The following is a 17467-nucleotide window of genomic DNA, read 5'->3' on the forward strand; positions in this document are numbered from 1 at the left end:
TCCCATCCTTCCTAAAGTGGTGTTGCATTGCCCATCCAAACTCTACTACATCCTAGTCTATCCCTATGCTACTCCCAATCCCAGCTCCTTGCCACAAGTATCATATCCCATTGGTAGACCCAGGTGTAAAATGTGCCCAATCCACCCACTTCCTATTCCAATCCTGTCATCCTGTCACAGGTTTACCCCATCAGTGGCTGGGCCACCTGTGAAAGCAGCCATGTCATTTACCAGCTCTATTGTAATCATTGCACAGCTTTTTATATTGGTATAACTACCAATCAGCGGTCCACCAGGATGAACAACCACTGCCAAACTGTGGCCAAGAGCGAAGTAAACTGTCCTGTGGCATAACATGCAGCTGAACATAACACACTTGATTTCAGGGGCTGCTTTACTACCCGAGCCATTTGGATCCTTCTGTCCACTACTAGCTTTTCTGAATTGCTCAGATTGGATTTATCTTTACAACACGTTCTCCACTCCCATAGTTATCGTGGCCTCAACCTGCAGTAACATACTGTCCCCACATCCTCCATTCAACAGTTTCCACCCCCTCTGTCCTATCATCTCCTCCCCATTCTCATCTCCCAGCCTGTTTATTTGCAGCCCTCTGCCAACACATCCTCCCATCTTTCCCCTCTCCTCTCCTATTTTGTTCCTCTTTTCCTCACCTCCTCCCCCTCCCCACTCCTGAAACCAACATTTTTCTTGTGGCTCTTGACATATTCACAAAATCATCAGATCCATCGCTGTTACTTCTTTCCTGTGACACTGCTTATGGTGAAACAAACAAATTTCAAATTAGTGCAGTAAATACACGTGCATACTTCCTTCACTGGGTGAAATTTTACCCATTTTTTCATAAGGAGTAGAATTTTGTGAGACCAATTTTTATATCTGGGTTCTCCTTTTTTATTAGGAGATATACTTCTCTTATAGATCTTGTCATGTATTTTTTTCAACTTTTTCACCATTTTCACTAACAGAGATAACATCAGCCTGGTTAGGACTTTGCCTGCTGCAATCTTTGTCACCAATTAGGTAATATTCCAGAGCATCATTAAGCATACCATCTTGCAATGGATGTCCACAGTAAGAATCTGGGTATTCCCAAATACCTTTCTCATTCTTTATTTTATGAGCTTTTGAAATCAAATAATGTGAGAAAGAGGGTATGTATTTCTGTATCTACTGCTTAGAGTAGTCACCTGGTATCAGTGTCAGTAACTGTACCTTCTCAGTATACGCAGCTGTTGAGATAGCAGTATTTAGGTTTTGAAATATTTCGTGCACCTGTGACTGTCTTTACATTCTGCACCAAGTGCCTCTACATTATACACTTCACAAAGTTTTGAAGATGTAGCTTGTGTAAAACTTGTTTCAATTTCTTCTAATTTTCTTTTTACGTACTGTTTTCTTCTTGTGCTTCTTACCTTTCTTGGACGTTTAAGTGGGGGTGTAGTAGTGGCTACAGTAGAAATTCTAACATCCAATGCATCAGTAACTTCACACCTAGGAAACCTAGGAATATAAACATCTGCACTGTCTTCTTCAGTTTCACATTTGGGTGATGGTGACTGTTTAGGTGGATTGTCACCAAATTTCTTCTTGTAGAGACCAAATTTTATATCTGGGTTCTCCTTTTTTATTAGGAGATATACTTCTCTTATAGATCTTGTCATGTATTTTTTTCAACTTTTTCACCATTGTCACTAACAGAGAAATTTCTGAGGATGTACGTCTGGAGTACAGCATTGTATGGTAGTGAAACCTGGACTGTGGGAAAACCGGAACAGAAGAGAATCGAAGCATTTGAGATGTGGTGCTATAGACGAATGTTGAAAATTAGGTGGACTGATAAGGTAAGGAATGAGGAGGTTCTACGCAGAATCGGAGAGGAAAGAAATATGTGGAAAACACTGATAAGGAGAAGGGACAGGATGATAGGACATCTGCTCAGACATGAGGGAATGACTTCCATGGTACTAGAGGGAGCTGTAGAGGGCAAAAACTGTAGAGGAAGACAGAGATTGGAATACGTCAAGCAAATAATTGAGGACATAGGTTGCAAGTTCTACTCTGAGATGAAGAGGTTAGCACAGGAAAGGAATTCATGGCGGGCCACATCAAACCAGTCAGTAGACTGATGACAAAAAAAAATAGTGTGTGTAGCAATAGCTGCACAATGGATGTGATGCTAACTTCATTACCTGGGGATCAAGATATTTCTGCAGTACCTCTGACAGATTTCCAACAACTGTGATGTGTCTTTCAGTTTTTTAAACACCACCTACTTGTGCCTTTTTTCATAGTCCACACATCATTCTTTCATTAATGTATTTCCTTGCTGACATTGCATACAAAATTTTCAAACCAAATACAAAACTCAATGCAGAATGGTTTATGTGCAAGTTCTCAGTCGTTTATTATAAAGAGAAGAGCAATGGAAACAGTGTTGCCAACATGCACATTTTACAATAGAAATTCAGTGATGTGAAATACGCAGAATATTGAAAAATTTTTAACACTTTATACAGAAAAACATTGCTCACTGTGTTTGCACTGAATACTAACATATAAACCAAACAATATTTTGTGTAATTCTCAAAAGTTTTTCGATGGTGGTTTCTCAAGTAAATATTTTGTAAAAACTCGTAAAATGCAAATTTTACATTTTTAGTAATGAATATTTACATAATATAGATAGCTGGAGCAGAGAAGATACTGTTTATAATTAATCTGTAGTATCCAGTAATATGACAGAAAATATAGCGTTCTGTGAGTTTCCAAATTAGAAAAAAAATTTTCAGTGGAAAAATTGACTTAAATTTCGTATTTTTGTCTTAAATTTGTAAGCTAAAGGGAGCCCACAAGTATGCGGGTGTCATCTAAATTTCAGCACACTAAGAGGGAGCTTTAATGCAAAACATCTGCCAGATCTCCAGTACTTTTGGTTTCTTAGTTTTTTGTTATCTACTGTTTTAAGAGTTATTTACAAAATATACATTTTTCAAAGGGCTGTCCCATTTACAAAAAATTAAGATAAAATGAAAATACTTGTGTTAGAGAGGTGTAATATATGTTTTTTTCAGAGAAATTCATGGCCACAAGTTGACATGACTGGTATGATTTAAGTTGAAATCACCCATAACATAAAGTAATACAAACAAATAAGAAATACACTATCTGCTATAGCTTTTTTTAAAAAATTAAAAAATTACTGTGTTAAACTTTGCTTGAGTAGCCACAAATCACTTACATATTTATGGGAAAAATACTAGGTGGTGGACAATTTTGTTGTTCAGAAGCATTTGCTGAAAGATGGGATGTTGTTTTTCCAATGGGAGATAAGAATGAACAATATTTTCTGCTTAGATATGGCTGACTGAACTTTGGACATTAGTGTACTATCAAACTTCTTGTTACATTAAACAATCATAATAAGCCATGAGTTTCAGAAAAATGGTACTTCACACAAGTCGAATACAAGGTTTCAATTTAAGTAATCTTCAGCTAGCTACAATGTGATGTAACAGACATTGAAAATAACTTGATATTCAGGGAAAGTTAAAAATCACCTTTTTTGTAAAAAAAAAAAAAAAAAAAAAATGGGTATTCCCAATAGAAAACAGAGTGGAACAACATTTCAAGCTGTTGGTGTAATGTGGTAGAGTGAATCTGGGACACTTCTGTTTCACCAAAACATTCTGCAGCTTCATCAACACATTTTTCAAAATCAAAAATTGATGTTTTATCTAAAACAGAAAAACCTGTTGATACAAGTATTAGACAAATCTGATGTGGTTTTCCAATTTGGTTAAGTCTATTATGGCACTGTCATTAAATAAAACAAAACAGTCCTTTCCAGTGTTGCAGCAGCTGTAACACACACCAGATGAACAAAAGTATTTTTGCATGAAGCATCATTATAATGTGCCTTATTTACATAACTAACACAATGCAGTTCACGAAGTACTGAAATCAAATGCATATTAATACAGATAAACAGTATTATTTAAGATAACAGAGAAATAGTCTCACCTGTCAGTCATATGCTCTAGTTTCTCATGTACAAGATTGGAAAGATGAAGTATGGCTTCCTTTGACAAGTGAAATCTGGATATAAATTTGGAATTGGCATCATCTCACTTTCTTCCCATTCCTCATTCTCATGAACAGTTTAGCCAAATTCTCATCATCAGTGTCTGCCTCTGTCACTATTTCTGCCATCTTGAAAACTTATTCACTGGTTAAGCTCGCTAGCCAACCAGAAATCACCAGTGAAGTTATCCTGAGTTTATTCTCTGATTAGGTATTATTCTGGTTTCATAAAACATGTTTCCTGCTCTGTTCCAAGAATAGAGCTTAACCAGGTGCTAACTGGAGATTATACAGCCAGCCCAAAGTTCAGTATTGACCTTTACCACATCTCCCTCATAACAAAACCAACAGTCATTTTCCTCTCTGTGACTCACCTTGACCAGACAGTATACAACACTTAGTAACAAACATAGTTCACCTGTTTGTTTATTGTAGCTGGTGCTGTCAAATCTGTCACCTGCTAGACAATATGTCTTACCAGCCTTTTTTGCTGTACAAACAGTAAGTGAATTCTGCACTAATTGACTGCTTCCCTCAGATGACGGCACAGGCTGAACTTGTCTTCTTATTGGCTGAAGATGTGACATCCAGTATGGTGACATCTGTTTATGTTTCAGTCTGCATAGTCTCATGGATAACCTCATTAAGTACTATTTGCACTTTACCATACACATTCCTGTCCCAAAAGTGCCACACGGAAAGTGTGTCTGTTGTTCATTACTGCTTTCTGGATGTTAACCACCATCTATCTTATGGTTCCACCCAAATATCTATCCCTATTAAAACCCACTAACTGCCAACAGTATCTGCATTTTGACATCTACCACACTTTCTCATTAAAAAATTGTTCCCATAAGCCTGGCTGGCCACCAATAAGTGATGTACCGGTAGTGACAAGAAGTCTCTTGCCCAGTTTTTCTGAAGATCTCTCAAAGAGATTCACAGACAGGCACAACCCCCCCCCCCCCCCCCCAAAACCAACTTAGTTTCTGAACAGACATCCTCAGACATTTCTAATCCCCCCTCCCAAGAATCAGCTGCAAAGGAGCAACCTCCTCATTACCCTATACCATCTTGAATGAGAATCTGAACCATGTCCTTTGCCAGTGCTTTGATTGTCTATCATTGTGGCTGGAAATGAGGGGTATCCAACCCTAGATCCTTCCCACACATTGTAAGATTAAGAGCCATCACCCACCACACATCCAGCCTCCTGGTCCATCCCTATGCCACTTCCACTCCCAACCCCTTGCCACAGGGGTCATATCCCTGTGGAAGAGCCAGGTGCACCCATCCAACATATCCTAATCCAGTCGTGTTAGAGGCCCATCATTTCACACCAGATTTAAGGCCATCCATGAAAGCAGTCATGTCATATACCAGGTCTGCTGTAATCACTGCACACATTTTTAAGTGGGCATGACCATCAACCAGCCATTATGCAAATACATGATGAAAGACCCCCAGGATGTTGTAAAGCTAAAATTTATCAAGAATAAAAAATGAAACACGAATCAACCATAAGTGTTGGCAAAGATGTTAATTATGAATGCACGGTAAGGTGCAGACAAATGAAAAAACCATTATTCATTTTTTTTGTACATGATTTTGTTTCACACTCTCTCTTCTATGCAGAAGTTCTGTTAAGAAGTACTGTTCGGAGAATGATGGGCTACGAGTGTTTTGTATCATACATGTTTTGAAATAAGAAAAAATTTGATACTTTGATACCAGTATTAAGAATTTTATATTCAAGTGAAGTGAAACCAAGTAAGGAGGAATTTCTTAATTATGACACGCACTGGTGTACTTGGAGTCCACTGCCTGCATCTACAATTGAAATATAAGAGAAGAAGTCCAATAGCGTAAAAATTCGTACAAGTACAGAATATTTCTAATAACACAATTGTATTATCCTTTTAAATGTTTTTCATATGAATACATATGTATATATATTATTTATTATTTTTTTATTTACAATGAAACTGTCGACCTGTGTGCCAGGGTTTCAGGGCACCAGTTGTGAGTAGGGTTTGTTAACTGTTGTTACAGTAGGAAATTTCTATAACATTGTTATGATTCAAAAAAACTAATTGTCTGTATTTTCTGTTTACATGAATCACGATGGGGAGCAAGTAAAGCAAAAAGGCAAAAATTGAGGAGAAATTTTGGAAAGTAATAAGAATTGGGTGCAGGTTACATAAAATTTTCCATAGGAAGCTGTTTTATTCATCACAGCAAAGGTAGGATGGCTACGCAAGTTTCTTGCATGGTTGCACTTGGTAGCAAATCTTTTGATGTAGATAGAAACCTTTTCCTTCCTTGAATTTAATTTGAGAAAAATTTACAGGAATTTTTCAATGTGATACATATTGTCAGTAAAGCATAAGGAATTGCAATACAATAGTTTGCACATCATAGTAGACGTAAAACCAGCTTTGACATTGCGTAAATTACAATTGTCAAGTGTAATAATTAGCATATAAAATTTTTAACATTTTTGTGAAATTTTTATTTTTTGCATATTCATATAACATAGCCAAAAAATATATGCCCAATGTTGATAGTGATAGCAAAAACACAATCAGCCAAGATGGTGTAGAAATGTGTAATAGAAGAATTGAAGTTCAGGTGCCATGCATGTCTACTGGAGAAGGTTTAAGTAGGTCATAGATGAGTGTTGCAGGTGTGCCAAATGATAGTGATGCTCCACAGCAGAATAACCTTGATGACACAATTTTCACAATTGATGAGACAATGTCATGCATCTCCCAGAGTGACATACGGCTCATGAATGAAACATTGGAGAGTGATTCCAATATGAATTTTGACAACATGTTACAAACACCACTTCATCACAACACAAATATTAACTTACAAAGTACAACTGACAGCAACCACAGTAGTACAACTAATGCACTGCTATGGCAGTTATTATCTAATATAAACAAGAAATTAGATAGTATCAATATAGATTTCAGTGATACGAAACAAGATATGAACAAGGTAAAACAGCAACAAAACACTGTTACACAAAATCTAAATACAATGAAACATGAACAAAAATAAGTATTCAAGGATTTGCAAGACATGGTCTCACAGACGTTTGATGACTTAGCAAAAAATTTTCGCATTGAAATCGACAAAGAATTGAATGATATGAAAAAAACAAGTAAAGCATGAACTACTTTCTGAAATAAACAGTAATATTATTGGGTTAAGACAGAAGGTGGATTCTTTTAACAACCACGATGATGTAGTAGAGCAACAAATAAAGAAAATCACAGACGCAAACACAAATATTGAAGCCACACAAAACCAATTGTGTTCGACTGTAAAAAAATGTAACCACTGTCATTAACAAACTAAGTAAAGACTATGAAGGCGTACCCCTAGCTGAGGAAGAGCTTACTTTAAGGGTAGCAACATTAGAAGCTGACTCAGCATGTGCTAAGAAGTAGAGAGAGATGATCAATGAAAATTTGAGTGATATCATTAGTCAAGCTGAAGAAGGTATGATAGATAAAGGTAATACCATTGCTGAGAAGTTAGTAACAGATTGTAAGTTATACACAAATGTAGTCAAAAAGGCTATTCAGAAAAAAAATGAAATTGTGAACAAGGTAAACATTAACCTACAAGCCGCAGAAGATAGGATCCGCAATCTTTTAGAAGAAAATATTACCGTATCTCAAAAGATGCACGTAAATAATACACAGGCTACAGTGAACAATCCACAAATTGTCACAAGTCCCACATGAGGTACCAGTGACAGTTGTAGAGTGCAAAATGTAAACATACCCACAACTCCAACACCTGAGCAATTACTAACTGGAATTTCATGTAACTGCAATAACCACATAAATACAACTGAAAATGCCATGTGTCTATCAACTATTTTTGCAGAAAAAGGTTTGCTGAGACATCAACAGTTTCCTACATTCACTACTGAAGGTAAAAGAATGAATCCACTAGTATTTACCAGTGATTTTTGCCATGTACTTCCACGCAACTGAACGAAACCACAGAGAATCAGATTTGTCTTGGGATATACGCAAGGTGTTCTTTTATGGGCAACTAAAGTGGCCAAATGTTGCAGCACTTATATCAAATTTGGATAAGCTTTCCTCAACAAATACTGGCCTGAGGCAGTGCAAGAAAGACTCAGACGCGAGGTTTTTGACCCCGCACCATTCAGTCGCAAATATGGTAGCCTAAGTGGATGCTTTGAAAAATACCTGAACAAAACATGCTACTGGCTGAACCCAATATCACAAGTAGATGTGTTAAAAAATTTGCAAAGTCATTACCACCTCACTTTAGAGAAAAATTAGTCACAATACCAGAGCACAACAGCGAATATTTTCTATCAGTGCTTGGTTCTATAAACTTTATCTGTGAGGAAAGACCTGTAGCCAATAAAGCAACAGATAATCAGACACAACAACAACATAGTTATGTAAATCAGTCAGTAAAACATGATCCAAACACACAGCAAGGATGGTACACACAACAACAAAAATACATACCCAGAGGTAATGAGTACAGTAATGGGAATGGAATAAAATGAACAATTTAAAAGAAATTTTCAAAACAACAAGAGTCATTTCAATGCATGAGCAATTTGCAGTCTACCATCACAAGGAACATGAACAGAAACAGTCAGCCGCATCAGTGGTCGACGTGGCAACAATGTCCTGCGTTACACTGTACCATAGCCAACCTTTGGGCAGCAAAATAATGGCACAGCAGCTAAAGACACAAATTGGCGAAGTATACACGTAGTGCAATTAACTGAAATTACTCCAGGTAATGAATTAAATCACCCTTCACCATCGTAAAACACCAACAGTTGTAGTTAAGCCCCAGGCCTATTGACCTCTCAGGGGGTGGGGCCAAAGAAAAACTACAAACATGTTTTATAAGATTTCACAGACAAAGTGACATCAAGGATGATTTGTATCAGCATGAGTTAGATGCAATATATAAAATCCGTGAAGAAAAAATACAAGCAATCATTAAAGTGAAAATATTTAATATTGGCACACAGTTAATTTTAGATACAGGTTCAACTACCAACCTAATGTCGAATGCTTTTTTCTATGAATTGAAGAAGGGAGACAAATTCCCAACATTTCCTGTCCAAAATTGGAAATTGCAAACTGCTACAGGCAGTAAGACCAAATTGGTTACATATCAGGCATTTATTCCATTACAAATTGAACATTTTACAGTAAAGTGCAATTTTCTTATAATTGACAAACTTATAGTTAATTGAAACTTCCAGGAGATAAGGTACTGGCAGAAGTAAAGCTGTGAGGACAGGGCATGAATTGTGCTTGGGTAGCTCAGTTGGTAGAGCACTTGCCCGTGAAAGGCACAGGTCCCGAGTTCGAGTCTCGGTCCGACACACAGTTTTAATCTGCCAGGAAGTTTCATATCAGTGCACACTCTGCTGCAAAGTGAAAATCTCATTATAGTTAATTGTCTTATTGGCATGATCATGTTTAGAACATACAAAACACAGATGGACATCAGTAGTGAAAAATGCCACTTCCATGTAAAGGATCAGATTTTTTCTATTGATTTAGTCAAAACACCTGATGAAAGTAACAAAAATAAACCAGAGTCAAATGTAATAGTACAGCATCCCTTTCAAGCTGTATATTTCACAAACAAATCTGATACTGAACAAGAAGCAAACACTGAGGTTAGTTACAAAATGGTAGAGCAGAATCACAGATACTAAATTGTATGTAATGATAAGAACTTTCTAACTTGTTATTTAAGTATTGCAGATTTTTTCAGTAAGGAGCCAGGAGTAATCAAAGACTATGATAATAAATTTGAAGTCTATCCACATGAAACATTTTGTGTAATGTCATATCCCATTCTATGGGCAAAACGAGAGGCAGTAAGGGAAGAGATCAATCATATGATTAAATGGGGAATTATATAACCCTCATTTTCACCTTATTGTAGTCCTATATTACCAGTAAGCAAACCAGACGGTTCTGTAAGATTAGTTCTCGATGCCAGAGGTATCAATAAGAGTATAGTACCAGTATGCATAAAACCAGACAACTTGGACGAACAGTTCCTAAAGTTTTACAATACAAAATATTTCGGTATACTCAATCACAAGATGTTGTACTGGCAAATAAAGCTCTGTGAAGAAAGTAAAAAATATACAGTATTTGTTTGTGATAACATAAGTTACGAGTTCCATGTTCTACCTTTTGAACTGGACATTAGTGCAGGCATGTTTATACCTGCATTGGACAATGTTTTAGGACCAGAATTGCTTAGCAAATTCACTGTCTATGTAGACGACCTGCTAACAGCCACACCCACTTGGTTATAACATATCAAGCTCATTGAATAGGTGCTTCAGCAATTTTCAGATTATGCAGCAACTGACAATTTTTTTAAAAAAAGTCAAGTTTTGGTTGGGAGCAAGTCATATTTTTAGGACATGTTGTGTCAGAACAAGGTATATTACCTGATTTGAAAAAAATTGATGCCATATGCAACTGTCCAGCTCCAAGGAATAAAAAACAACTAAAAGTTTTTTTAGGGCTAGCATCTTTTTTTGTAAATTCATATCACAGCAACTGATGAACAGTGATGCATTGCTCAACTTGTTAAGAAAAAATTGGCCTTGATTATGGTATGGTAAGTGTTAAGAACACTTTATAAAATTAAGTAGGCATTAGTCAATGCAAACATTCTTAGCCATCCTGGTATGTCCAAGAATTTCTGTCTGTGCACAGATGCCACATCTCAGGGGCTGGGGGCATGCTTGTGCCAGATACAGGAAGAAAAAGGTAAGGAAGTACCCAAGATCGTCAGTTTTGCTAGTCACACATTATCAGAAGCAGAAAGATCTTACTCTGTGTCAGAATTGGAAAGTTTAGCTGTAATATGGGCATTTAAAATGTTTGAATATTTTTTGTGGGGCAAGAATACCAAAGTTTATTGTGACCATCAGTCACTGCCATTTCTTTTAACATGTAAACTATTTCACTGTAGATTAGCTAGATGGTGTCTATATTTACAAGAATTCAATTTCAAGATCATTATATGAAAGGAAGTCAGAATGTTATTGCAGATGCCTTGCATAGATTACCACAAGGTTTAGAGAAATGTGGTGGATTAACAGAGCAAGAGAGATGAAGAAGCTTGCACAGGATAGAGTAGCATGGAGAGCTGCATCAAGCTGGTCTCTGGACTGAAGACCACAACAACAACAGAGCAAGATGGAGAACTCAGAACATTATCAATGCAAGGTACAACACAACAGTCCGATTATCATAAGTTTTGTAAGCAAATGAAAATTATACAACAGCAAGATTGCAAATGGAGTAAAGTCATGCAAAACCTTAAGCAGGATGAAGATGGAAAGGTAAGTAAATGGTATTAGGAGTACAAGGGCGTTTTGTTTCATAGGAAACATGAAAAATATGATCAATGGTGTAGGTATTCCTGAAGATTATGACAACAAATTTATTATTTCATATGTGCACTGCAGTGTAGTTTCAGCTCTCTGAGACTGCAGATGTGTGTGCAAGTTGCACTTGCGTGAGTGTGTGTGTGCATGTGTGTATGTGTGACTACTGCTGATGAAGGCCTTAATGGCAGAAAGCTATGATTGTGTAAATCTTTTTATTGTGCCTATCGCAGCTCAGCATCTCTGCTATATGGTGAGTAGCAACTTTCCTTCTCTTGTATAATTTATGAGTCTGTTTTTCATTAATTTCTCTATAATTTTGGGAAATGATTGGAGAAGGGATATTGACCTATAATTTTCTACCTCGTGTGGATCTTATTTTTTAAACAGAGGTCTAACCTTAGAGATTTTCAGTCTCTGAGGAAACACGCCTTTGCTGAAAGACAATTTGGCAATATGTACCAGGGGCTTTATAATTTGTTGGGCACCTTTCTTTTTATTATTGACACAGACACTTCATCCACACCTGCAGACGTTTTTGATTTTAGACTCTTTATCAACTTAAATGTTTCATTATGATTTGTGGGAGTTAACAACATACTGCTGTCTACTTTTGGGGCTGTTAATTTCTTATGTTTAGTAAAGTTCTTACTTAATGACACAGGTACACTTAAAAAGTAATTGTTTATGTAATTTTCCAGGGTTTCATCTTTTAATTTGGTATTTTCACTATTTTTAGTACTATTTCCTGATCCTTAAGGCCCTTACCTATTTCCCTTTTCACAATTTCCCAAGCAGTTCTTGATTTATTGCCTGATTTTCTTATTAATTTATCATTACTTAATAATTTTGCTTTTGTAATTACTTTTCTATATATTTTTTTGTAGTTTCAAATTAATGATATGAATATAATAGAGGGAAACATTTCACGTGGGAAAAATATATCTAAAAACAAAGATGGTAACTTACCAAACAAAAGCGCTGGCATGTTGATAGACACACAAACAAACACAAACACAAACATACACATACATGTGTGTATGTTTGTGTTTATTTGTGTGTCTATCAAAACGCCAACGCTTTCGTTTGGTAAGTTACCATCTTTGTTTTTAGATACATTTTTTTGTAGTTTGTTACATGTTCTTTAAAGTTGGGGACAGTACAACTTTTCAGTTTATAGTTAAGCATTTTCATGATCCTGGGGGAATTTCTAATACCTGTTGTGATCCAGGAGTTAGAATGTAAATGCCCATAAATGTCCGGAGACCCACACTGCCTACTAGGCAAGGTCCTAGCGGAGATGGTTTGCCATTGCCTTCCTCTAACCATAATGGGGATGAATGATGATGATGAAGATGACACGACAACACCCAGTCATCTCATGACAGGGAAAACCCTGACCCCGCTGGGAAATGAACGCAGGACCCCATCCGCGGGAAGAAAGAACGCTACCTCAAGACCACAAGCTGTGGATCTGTACACTGACATTACTATTAATTTACTCTTTCACATATTCAGCTGTATTGCTGCAGCCTCAAGATGTTTTTCTTCACTCAAGGATTCAGTTACAGTCATATTTTTAGCCTTTACTGCAGGTATTACATAAATGCAAACACCACCCTGTCTTGTTTCCTAACTGCAATAATGACTTACTAATTTGTATGGGAAAATGCAAATATTTTCTAGTTCATAACTCATGCACCAATGTTCTTGAATACAAATACAATCTATACTAGCTTCACTGGCTGCAATCTCAAGTTCTAATATTTTGTTTTTAATGCATTGTATATTATGGCTAATTATTTTTAAATTATTAGAATTAACTTGAGAGTAGTTCGTATTTACATTTCCCAATGTTACCAGCTGTTCCTTGTTGAGACTGGGTACCAAAAATCCTTAAGAATTACATGTTTCCTGCTCCTTGTATTTCTTACGCCTGAAGGTGCCACCACACTTGTTGTATCTCCTGTTGTAGCTGCTGTTTCGGTGGATGCTGGAGGTGTTTCTGAAGGGACAAGCAATTTATACTGTGTTTTGGATGGCTATACATGTCTTTCAACAAGTAGATGGTCAAGTGGGGTGACATGAACATTTGTGTGCAACGAACTAATTTCTGAGTATTGTGGCTTACAATGCTTGATACATTAACAAGTGAACTATAATTGTTCGAGCCAGTACTTACCTCATTGACAGATGCTGTTGGTCGGGCTTCTCTCCACTGGAAATGTGAGTATGAAGTGTGACAATGATGCCCGGGCCATAAAAATGGACATCTTCTGGCACAGTGTCAGTGTCGGATTATGAACAATAAGCACCCACCCACTGCACCCAGAATGAAGACAAACGCCACGACAATTCTGCAATATGTGACACTCAGATGAAAGTGTGACACTCAATGTGAAATCAACACTAAGAAAATGAGTGCAAACACGTGCAATGGTAGCAGCTGACATGTCGACCATTGGCGACTAGTTCTAAGCAACCAAATCTGCCAGTGCGCAAGCGTGAAACCCGGCAGTGAGAATGAAGCAAACTGGCCATTATTGTTAGTACGCTAAATTCAAATATAAGGCCTGTCTAAAAAGCATCTGACCTTTGGCCAGAAAAAATATTTTGAATACCTGACAAGGTAGGCCCCTTTCAAAGTAGGCCCCTTGTACTTTCACTCACTTAGCCCACCGATCCTAGCATCTCTGGAAGGCTTCTTTTGGAATGGTGTTCAGCTCTGTCATCATGTTCTGCATTATCTCTTCTCTCAAAACAGGATTCTATCAGTGCTGTCTTCAATTTTGGAAACAACCAGAAGTTGCAAGGAGCCATGTCTGGAGAGAAGGGAGGTTGGTAAACAGCTGTAACTCCATGTTTGGCCAAAAAATTTTGTATCAAGTGGGATGAATGTGCAGGGGCGTTGTCGTGATGCAGTTCCCAGTTCTTCACCATACACATGTCTGGTCTTTTGCGCCAAACTGCATCACAGAGTCACTGGAGATCATCTCAATAGTACTCCTTTGTCACTGTTTGTCATTCCAGGGTGTGTTCATTAGGCACAATTCTATGGACTTCAAAGAAGTCAGTCAGCATCACCTTGATTTTGTTCCACATCTGTCACACTTTCTTCGGCCTTGGCGACTCGGGATGCTTCCATTGCAACGACTGTCTCTTTGTTTCTGGGTCATACCTGTGTATCCATGACTCATCTCCAGTTATCTTGGTGTTCAGAAACTCATGATCAGTGTTGGTGATGTCTAGAAGGTCCTATGCAATGTCAAAATGGAGGTCTTTTTGTTCTGGTGACAACAACTTGGGCACAAATTTCACAGCCACTCAGTGCATGTTCAAACCATCTGCAAAATAGCATGTGCAAATCTTTACTCACTCCAACCTCTTGGGAAATCTCCTCCATGATCAAACAACGATCTGCCATCACCAAATTTTGCGCTCTCTCAACAACAGCTGCACTCCGAGCAGTTTGAGTCCTACCAGAATGCTGGTCACTTTCCACTGATGTGCGGCCATTTCTGAATCGGTTGAACCAATCCTTAATTTTTGTTATACCCATCGCATCTTCACCAATCACCTGCTGAACCTTACAAATTGTTTTGCTTTGAGAATCACCAAGCTTTTGACGAAATTTGATGCAGTATCTTTGCTCAAAACGTACAGTCATCTTGAGAGAATCGGCAATCTGGCAAACACATTGTGTAGCACCTCACTCAGTGACTGACAGTCAGTGACTGATGCAGTGGAAGGTGGGGAGAAAATTCACATATGTGCATAAAAGCCTGTTCCTTTACTATGTACAGTGCCACCATGCTATCATCTCTATTTTGCTTGGGAAAATCAGAGGTCGGATACTTTTTAGACAGACCTCGTATGTAATGGACTATCATATTATGTATATAATATATTAATTTCTTGTAGAATTCTAACATGCATAGGGTAAGCTGACATATCCATTCCATTAAATAAAAGAGAAACCGGCAAATAAAGGCCATCGTCCCCTAATGGCAAATATAAACATGTACAAGCAAAAAACACAGTACATATCCATACTATGTCAGTATACAGTGTGGAGGCAATTGTGTAAGTACGTGATGAAAGATCCCCAGAATGTCATAAAGTTAAAATTTATTAAGAACAAAAATGAAACACCGATCGACCGTAAGCGTTGGAAAAGACATTAATTATGAATTCACAATAAGGTGCAGACAAATGAAAATACCATCATTCATTTTTTTGTATGTATAAGTTCTGTTAAGAAGTGCCATTCAGAGGATGATGGGCGAAGAGTGTTTTGTATCATACATGTTTCGAAATAAGAAAAAATTTGATACCTGTATTAACTATTTTTTATTCAAGTGAAGTGAAACCAAATAAGGAGGATTTTCTTAATTATGACATGCACTGGTCTACTTGGAGTCCACTGCCTGCATCTACAATTTGAGATGTAAGAGAAGAAGTCCAATAGCATAAAAATACTTACAATCACAGAACATTTCTAATAATGCATTTGTATTATCCTTTTAAATGTTTCTCATATGCATATATATATATGTATTTGTATATATACATATGATATATTTATTTACAACACACTGTTCACCAGAATGAATGGCCACCACCAAACGGTAGCCAAGAATAAAGTTGACCATACTGTGACACAACATGCTTCTGAACACAATGTGCTCAAATTCAGTGGCTGCTTCACAACCAGTGCTATTTACCTCCCAGCACCAGCTTTTCTGAGAGCTATGAAGATGGTACTGGTAGCCCCTGCAGCACATCCTGACCTCAATCGCCTCTAATAAACTGTACTCACACCTACTACCCAACAGTTTCTGTTTCCTCTGTCCTGTTACCCCATCTCAATCCCTACCGTACATCATCTCCACAGTGCATCACACCCTGTAGTACCTATGTGTCACATGCCTGGTTCATGCAACTGTCACTCCCTCCTTCCCATATTCATAGCCTGCAAACCTACTGCCTCCCTCTGAGATGCTAGCTACCTTTCCCCAAGCCCTCCTCCTGCTTCCTGCCTCTTTCTCCTTCTATTCACTTCACCCAGCACAACCCTCACCTCAGCCACCCACTGAAATACAATCTTGGCATTGTGTGTCCAGCTGGCACAACGTATGTGCACAGGTGTTAATGTGTGTGTGTTCCTTGGACATTTGTGGTGACACTTCAATCATTTGAACTCCATGAAACCCATGCCTTTACTTTTGTTGGCACAAGCTGGTTCTCTAACAGTTTCTCAGCTGCTTTTGATTTATGTTTGTGCCATCCCTATTTGCTTCAAAACCCAAAATTTCTGTCTCACCTCCCCACCCCTCCCACCTATCTGTTTATATTTTGGTTTTCTTACTATTCTTGAGTCTGTATTCCGGTTTGGTACTTGTTTAAGGGTCTAGGAACATTAACCTGACCTCGCAGCACATTTATTCATAGTCGAAGATTATAATCACCATCCTCTTTGAGTTTGAAAGAAATAATGATATTTATAAATACATCAGAAGAAGGAAAAATGATCTGTACTAACCTTTGGTGAATTCAGGGTTCAGAAGAGGTTAGAAACACCATCTAAAGCTCTTTGATAGACGAAAGTGTTCGAATTAAAGACTAAAGTTCTTTACTTTTGGAAGCTCTGTCCACACCATTTCAATAGATATAAATAGGTTACTGCAGACCTATAAATTCTTGTAAATTGTTAGGTCTCTATTTTTTTTTTTTTTATTTATTTATTGTTCCGTGGGACCACATTTAGGAGAAGTCTCCATGGTCATGGAACGACTCAATACATGAAATTATAACACGATTGTAGAAACAGATAAAATGAAATATAAGAAACATATTCAGGCGACAAGTCGTTAGTTTAAATAAAGAAAATCAAGAATGTAACACTGGAATTTG

At 37.4% G+C, this 17467-nt stretch overlaps 1 protein-coding gene across 1 annotated transcript in view; it reads left to right on the top strand.

The window, feature by feature from the left end:
• Nucleotides 1–6233: 6233 nt before the first annotated feature.
• Nucleotides 6234–17467, top strand: part of LOC126458453 (uncharacterized) — a 52331-nt gene continuing 41097 nt past the window's right edge. The window contains exon 1 of the mRNA XM_050095526.1: nt 6234–6347. The gene's annotated coding sequence lies outside the window, so the exon portion shown is untranslated. The remainder of the gene's footprint in view (nt 6348–17467) is intronic.

This window comes from Schistocerca serialis, chromosome 1, assembly GCF_023864345.2.
Source record: "Schistocerca serialis cubense isolate TAMUIC-IGC-003099 chromosome 1, iqSchSeri2.2, whole genome shotgun sequence".
NCBI classification, from domain to species: domain Eukaryota; kingdom Metazoa; phylum Arthropoda; class Insecta; order Orthoptera; family Acrididae; genus Schistocerca; species Schistocerca serialis.